Source organism: Salvelinus fontinalis, chromosome 6, assembly GCF_029448725.1.
Source record: "Salvelinus fontinalis isolate EN_2023a chromosome 6, ASM2944872v1, whole genome shotgun sequence".
Lineage (NCBI taxonomy): Eukaryota > Metazoa > Chordata > Actinopteri > Salmoniformes > Salmonidae > Salvelinus > Salvelinus fontinalis.
The window spans coordinates 34,619,941-34,627,864 of NC_074670.1; the positions used below are offsets into that span (position 1 = coordinate 34,619,941).

Consider the following 7,924-nt stretch of genomic DNA (forward strand, 5'->3'; position numbering starts at 1 on the left):
TGACGGGTCTCCCATTTTTGCCCAAGCGAAGAAGTTGTGATTCATGATAGTTTATTTATTGACATACAAAATGATTCACATTTCCACCATGAGTAAAAATCAGTCACTTCGGCGCAGGGAATGATCCATCGCTAAGGTTCTTCTCCTGTGGAGTTCAGAGAAGATACTTCAGTTTGGTGGTTGACACATTTTTCAGAGCTTGAAGCATGGAGAAGCATACCCTTAAAATACCCCGCAGGTCCACCAAGTCCTTCAGAACAGTGTTGCATAGATCCATCTGTTCCTTCAGGGAGACCAACTGGTCTTGGAGGTCTTCAAGTAGCTGTGCTGACCAAAACAAGGATGAGTTGACTTTGGTAAAAGTTAAGTCACCGTACTAACCAGAGACCGATAGAAGTTAAAACCTCTTAATTCACTAAAGCACATGACCATAAATAAGGTTAACTACATTTATGTCTGGATACCTTCAGTTTGCTACCTCTAATCTTCAAAAAGTACTTCAAATTAAAGTCCCATTGCTGACCTGTGTGTTTGAAGAGTCTGTCCCATCATTTTGGGTAGCTGGAGCCTTCAGATCTACAATAAAAACACATTTTATTTGTCACATGTTGTATTTGGCACATGTTGTATTTGGCACAGGTGTAGACCTTAAAGAGAAATGCTTACTTAAAAAGGCCCTTAACCTACAATGCAGTTAAGAAAATACCTAAAACATTAAAATAATGAAAGAGCAGCAGTAAAATAATAGCGAGGCTATATACAGGGGGTACCGGTGTCGAGGGAATATGTACACGTAGGTAGAGTTATTAAAAAGTGACTATGCATAGATAAGAGTAGCAGCAGTGTAAAAGGGGGGTGCAAATAGTCTAGGCAGCCATTTGATTAGGTGTTCAGAAGTCTTATGGCTTGGGAGTAGAAGCTGTTTAGAAGCCTCTTGGACCTATACTTGGCACTCCGGTACTGCTTGCCGTGCAGTAGCAGAGAGAACACCGACTAGGGTGGCTGGAGTCTGACAATTTTTAGGGCCTTCCTCTGACACCACCTGATATAGAGGTCCTGGATGGCAGGAAGCTTGGCCCCAGTGATGTACTGGGTCATACACACTACCCTCTGTAGTGCCTTGTGGTTCGAGGCCGAGTAGTTGCCATACCAGGGAGTGATTCAACCAGTCAGGATGCTCTTGATGGTGCAGCTGTAGAACCTTTTGAGGATATGAGGACCCATGCCAAATTTTTTCAGTCTCCTGAGGGGGAATAGGTTTTGTTGTACCCTTTTCACGACTGTCTTGGTGTGCTTGGACCATGTTAGTTTGTTGGTGATGTGGACACCAAGGAACTTGAAGCTCTCAACCTGCTTCACTACAGCCCTGTCGATGAAAATGGGGGCGTGCTCGGTCCTCCTTTTCCTGTAGTCCACAATCATCTCCTTTGTCTTGGTCACATTGAGGGAGAGGTTGTTGTCCTTGCGCCACACGGTCAGATCTCGGACCTCCTCCCTATAGGTGGCCTCATCGTTGTCGGTGATCAGGCCTACCGCTGTTGTGTCATCGACAAACTTGGTGTTGGAGTCCTGCCTGGCCATGCAGTCATGAGTGAACAGGGAGGACTGAGTGCGCACCCCTGAGGGGCCCCATTGTTGAGGATCAGCGTGGCGGATGGGTTGTTACCTACCCTTACCAGCTGGGTGTAGCCTGTCAGGAAGTCCAGGATCCAGTTGCAGAGGGAGGTGTTTAGTTCCAGTGTCCTTAGCTTAGGGATGAGCTTTGAGGGCACTATGGTGTTGAACGCTGAGCTGTAGTCAATGAATAGCATTCTCACATAGGTGTTCCTTTTGTCCAGGTGTGAAAGGACATTGTTGAGTGCAATAGAGATTGCATCATCTGTGGATCTGTTGTAGCGGTACACAAATTGGAGTGGGTCTAGGGTTTCTGGGATAATGGTGATGATGTGAACCATGACCAGCCTTTCAAAGCACGTCATGGCTACAGACGTGAGTGCTGCAGGTCAGTAGTCATTTAGGCAGGTTACCTTAGTCCCTGTGCCCAAAAACACTATGGTGGTCTGCTTGAAATATGTTGGTATTACATACTCAGACAGGGAGAGATTGAAAAATGTCAGTAAAGACACTTGCCAGTTGGTCAGCGCATGCTCGGAGTACATGTCCTGGTAAATGTTGACCTGTTTAAAGATCTTACTCACGTCATCTGCAGAGAGCGTGATCCCACAGTCGTCTGGAAACAGCTGATGTGCTCATGCATGTTTGTGTTACTTGCCTCGAAGCGAGCATAGAAGTTATTTAGCTTGTCTGGTAGGCTCGTGTCACTGGGCAGCTCTCGGCTGTGCTTCCTTTTGTAGTCTGTAATAGTTAGCAAGCCTTGCCACATCCAACGAATGTCGGAGCCTGTGTAGTACGATTCGATCTTAGTCCTGTATTGACGCTTTGCCTGTTTGATGGTTCGGAGGGCATAGCGGGATTTCTTATAAGCTTCCGTGTTAGAGTCCCGCTCCTTGAAAGCGGCAACTCTACCCTTTAGCTCAGTGCGGATGTTGCCTGTAATCCATGGCATCTGGTTGGGGTATGCACGTACAGTCACTGTGGGGACGACGTCGTCGATGCACTTATTGTTGAAGCCAGGGACTGATGTGGTGTACTCCTCAATGCCATCAGAAGAACCCCAGAACATATTCAAGTCTGTGCTAGTAAAACAGTCCTGTAGTTTAGCATCTACTTCATCTGATCACTGGTGCTTCCTGCTTTAATTTTAGCTTGTAAGCAGGAGGATAGAATTATGGTCAGATTTCCAAATGGAGGGCGAGGGAGAGCTTTGTACACGTCTCTGTGTGTGGAGTAAAGGTAGTCTAGAGATTTTTCCCTCTGGTTGCACATTTAATATGCTGATAGAAAACTGATTTAAGTTTCCCTACATTAAAGTCCCCGGCCAATAGGAACACTGCCTCTGGATGAGCATTTTTCTGTTTTCTTATGGCGGTATACAGCTCATTGAGTGTGGTCTTAGTGCCAGCGTCAGTCTGTGATGGTATGTAGACAGCTATGAAAAATACAGATGAAAACTCTAGGTAGATCGAGTATGTCATGATAAACTGTAGACCACACAATCTCAGGTGAGCAAAACCTTGAGACTTCCTTAGATATCGTGCACAATAGAAATGGCATTACAATTAAACAACCACTAATGAACAGATATATAGGCAATTGTGTAGTATGTTACCTGGAACCGACGCCATTTTTGTTTCCCTAGAAAATCACCTGCTCTGTACTCTTGTGGGTTACACATGTGATATAGTTTTACTAATTGGTAATTGATTGGAGGCATGGTACAAGTTGAATAACCGAAGGTATCCTTGTTCATTTGATGTAATGGGCATGTACTATTTTGTTATTAGTTTGGATCAATATCACTTGTTATGCAAATTACAAAGCACATTTTGACCTTGTTTATACTAATTTAACTGGAATTTTATAAACGTTTTGCGAAGCTGTGTGCTTTCACTTTAAGGAAATGTGTGTCATTGTTTTGAGGGCGTTACCCGGGAAGACAGTCAATGTTATTTCATCAGCCGACACAGCATGTAGCACCAACACTTTCTATGAATACCTTTTTTAAGTTTATTTCTTACTTCATGATATTAAGACGCGTTTATAATTCTAGTGACCCGAGACCGAAGAACTAGGTGCAAAGAACAGAAGACAAAAATGATGCGCTTGTCACCCCAGTCTGTCATAAATGGACCATCTGCCCGGTGCAAGACTGCAAGGTAGGTCCATTATGTCACCATTCAAACTCAAACGGCAAGGTTCTACAATTAAAATAAATTCTAAGTTGAATAAAGGTCCTGATTGTCCATAAGAGAAGCTAATAGTTGTTAGCTAGATATATAATTCTCATGGTTTCAAGTGCACGTGTTAGGGCTCCCGAGAGGCGCAGCAGTCTAAGGCACTACATCTCAGTGCTAGAGGCATCCCTACAGTCCCTGGTTCGAATCCAGCCTGAATTACACCCAGCCGTGATTGGGAGTCCCATAGGGCGGGGCACAATTGGCCCAGCGTCGTCCGGGTTTGGCCGAGGTAGGCAGTCATTTAAAATAAGAATTTGTTCTTAACTTACTTGTCTAGTTAAATAAAGGTTACATATTAAAAAAAATATGTATTCTGCAATAACATGTCTCAAACTAAATAAATCTTAGGCTTTTTGTCAAATGCTTTGCATTAGTCACGTTCTGTTGTGGGGGAGATTGTTGAATGTCTACTCGTGATGACATGCAATCATACATCAATCAATGTAAGCTGTTTGCATAAGACCATTCATTCCTAATGGTTTGCTTTTGAAGTGTAGATGGTGCAGAAGTCCTGAATTCAACAGTGAATGCTCTAAAGGATGGGCAAGTTGTGGCTGTGTCAACGGACACAATATATGGGCTGGCTTGCTTGGCTCAGAATTCCAATGCCATCAAAAAGGTGTATGACATCAAAGGACGTAATGGTCAGAAACCGCTGGCCATTTGTGTTGGAGAAATCAAAGACATTTACAAGTAAGCGTGCATTGATGGTGTTCGTATCATTGTTCTTGTGGCTCAATGTCTTGCAACATGCCTAACTCACACTATAGGGCTGAGCTGGACTGCCTGGCCTTGTTACGCATCTAACGTAGTTGCAAAAATCTTCCTTGCTGGAAAGGACACAATGAAAATATCGGTGCCAGCACAGTACGGTTTGCATCAGCCCTATAATGTGAATCAGGCAATATTGAAGCCTAGCCTCAATGTTGTTTTTTACCCTTGTGGTGGCAGGTACTGGAAGGTGTCAGTCAAGAAAGAGCTGATAGGGGACCTGTTGCCTGGCCCTGTCACTCTGGTTCTGGAATGAGCTGAAGTACTCAACACTGACCTCAATCCCTTCACTCCGGTTAGACTTCCATAGACACGGACAATTCACTGCCCCTAAAAGATGACAAATTATACTATAATTCATAAACCACTCAATTTGAAAATGTGTGTTGCTTTTCTGCATGCTAGATTTTGGACTGGCATTTAGTAAGTTATTTATTACATGTATTGGGCTGTTGGTGATGAGGTGTTTACCTTTTACTTCCAGTTAGTAGGAGTGCGCATCCCGGACCAGGCCTTCATGAGACGCCTCTGCCAGATGTGTCGGGAACCTCTTGCCAACATCAGCTCACACTCCAGCACTGTGGCTGTACATGTATGTTGAGACAAGCCACCATGTGTGAGAACTGTTTTTATTCCATGACCTGGAGTGGAGGTGGGACTACATCATCTACAACTAACCAAGGTTTATCAGTGCATCATTTTTCACTGATACTTAAAAGGACTTTGGCAAAATAGTAGTTATACCGGGATTTTCTCTACAGGAGTTCCAGGATCTGTGGCCTCAGCTAGCAGCAGTGGTGGTGGATTGCAGGCCAATAAAAGACAAGAGTCGGTTGGGGTCAACAGTGGTCGACCTATCGGTGTTCGGCAAATACAGCATCATCAGACCTGGCTGGTGAGTAGTGATACTGGCCTGCTCAGCAGATTACAGGCCATTTCAATCAAGCTAGTTATGTTCAGGTAATTCCATTTAGTTAATTTATCCAGGTTAAAAGTACACGAGCACATTTTGTGAGTAGTAGTTTAAACATACAGTATAGTGAAAATGACCTGTGGAAGTGATAACGCCCCTGCTCTTTTCTGTTCTTTCAGCGCCTTCTCTTCCACAGTTCATGTGCTAGAGCACAAATATGGACTGTCAGAAGACACGGTTTGTGAGGTTTGCCCCCTTCAAATTCATACCACATGCTGAAATGTACAACCAGCAAGAACCTGTACTTACCGTGGCCAAATACAACTCTGAATGATGGCAATGCCTGCAACGCTGAGGCGAGTGATGATATCAAAATCACTCATCTTTCTAAAGGAAGGACGGTCCTTTTGCACATTGCATGCTATTGTGGAACGCTCTGGGTTTCCTGTGAAACTTAAGGGATTTGTTTTTGTCTTTCTGGGTTATTAGCTGTCCAAGCGTTGTTGTTTCTATGGGAAAGCCCTGGGCATTTAACTCAGTCTTTGCTTTACAAATGTACTTTATTGTGTGGTAACTAGGTTGTTTTACTTAAGCATGCTTACACCCAACAGAAGACCCCACTCTTGCCTCCTCTCTAGTGGGTCAAAATGGCAGACTTGGCACAGAGTAACGGCTGGCGTTCTACCCTGTTACTGTCTTTTTTTTAAAGTTATGACTAGGTTAAGCAAAGATACTATTTAATTGTAATAACTACTATTTAATTGTAATAATAAGTCCTGTGGTCTTTATGAACTGATCTTTGGGTTTCAGGGATGTGAACATTGTGTGAATGCATTTTATTTTCATGGAGAATTTATTTCACCAATTTCGGACTGTAAAGCTGCATTTACACAGGCAGCCCAATATTTTTTTCACTAATTGGTCTTTTGACCAATCAGATCAGCTCTGAAAAATATCTGATGAGAATTGATCTGATGTGATTGGTCAGACCAATTGGTGGGGGGGGGGTATATCAGGATTGGGCTGCCTGTGTAAACGCAGCCTATGAGCTGTGATCCTAGTGTATTATTGCTCAACGGTTGTGAGTACCTGATTACTGGTTTGTATAATAGACCAATGAGCGTATGTTGTTGACAATAAATGGCATGCATTATGCAGATCATGATGGCTGTGTTGGTTTTCTCTCCTCGCCTGTAGTACTGGGTGAATATCAGTGTGGTGGATGAACTACTGCAGAAGCTCCTGTCCACAGAACACTCTCAATGACTTTTTTATGGTAAGTGTCTTCTCACATGTTGGGAATGTAGATGGTCAGTATTCAGCAATGCATATACATTAATTAAGGAGTTAGCCTAGCGGTTAAGAGCGTTGGGTCAGTAACCTGCCCTTGAGCAAGGCAGTTAACCCCCAAAATAAACTGCCCCCCGGGCGCCAAGGACGTGGATGTCGATTAAGGCAGCCCCCCGGTACACCTCTAATTCAGAGGGGTTGGATTAAATGTGGAAGATGCAATTTGGTTGAATGCATTTAGTTGTGCAACTGAGTTGGTATTCCCTTCACTAATAGTTTCTGCTAGTTTGTTAGAGAATGACTAACAGTGACTGAGTGGACTGCCAAGCTGGATCAGGTGACAGAGTTAACACGCAATGGCTCACACAACACTGCAGCTCTAAGTAGTTTTTTTTCTTCTCACAGAATGGATAGTCTTTGTTTTAAAAGATAAGTCAGAGGGCTTTTTATTCCTAAAATATCTGTTTCATTTTAGTAATGGACAGCAAGATTTTAGTAAGGTACAAATAGGTCATACACACTGCATTTATCGTTCATATTCCAGTACCCAGCCTGACCTGACTATACATTTACATTGCCTGCACACGAGAGTGACTGTTTATTTCTATAAAAAGTCCAATTATTTTAACGGACAATGTCCCAACTGTAATGTTGAATGAATCTGAAAAACTTGTTTTGAACAGATTGCATTTATTAAAACTGGTAGTTGTGCTAGACTTGGTTGTTTTCTGTCTTTAGATAAAAGGAAACTGCTGTATACATGGCGTTTCCCCTTGGCTGAATTGGTCTGGCTGCAATCACATGCTCTGATACCCCCAACATCTCTGTGGAGCCCTCAGACTCTCCCTGGTGCACTGACATTAAACCATTTGGTCAACCATGGCGTTTTCCCTTGCACATTGGTTTGACTCCGGGCTGAAGTTTCCCTAGGTACCGATTTAGGATCAGCTCCCCCACACCTTAACCATTAGTGGGGGAAATGTAAAACTGACCCTAGATCAGCGCCTAGGGGCAACTTCACCCTACATCTTTGAGCTCCACATCCTTGTTAAGCCACACAGGAAATACCCCTTTACTTGGCAATGACCACACT

At 43.5% G+C, this 7,924-nt stretch overlaps 1 long non-coding RNA gene and 1 pseudogene across 1 annotated transcript; one reads left to right on the forward strand and one right to left on the reverse strand.

Moving 5' to 3' along the window:
• Positions 1 to 34: 34 nt before the first annotated feature.
• On the reverse strand, positions 35 to 3,289 carry LOC129857732 (uncharacterized). The gene is made up of 4 exons (XR_008759940.1): positions 3,230 to 3,289; positions 524 to 576; positions 221 to 322; positions 35 to 145 (listed from the first exon to the last, which is right to left on the reverse strand). It is a non-coding gene; the product is annotated as an uncharacterized LOC129857732 (long non-coding RNA).
• Positions 3,290 to 3,548: 259 nt separating this feature from the next.
• Positions 3,549 to 6,706, forward strand: LOC129857731 (threonylcarbamoyl-AMP synthase-like; annotated as a pseudogene).
• The last annotated feature ends 1,218 nt before the right edge of the window (positions 6,707 to 7,924 follow it).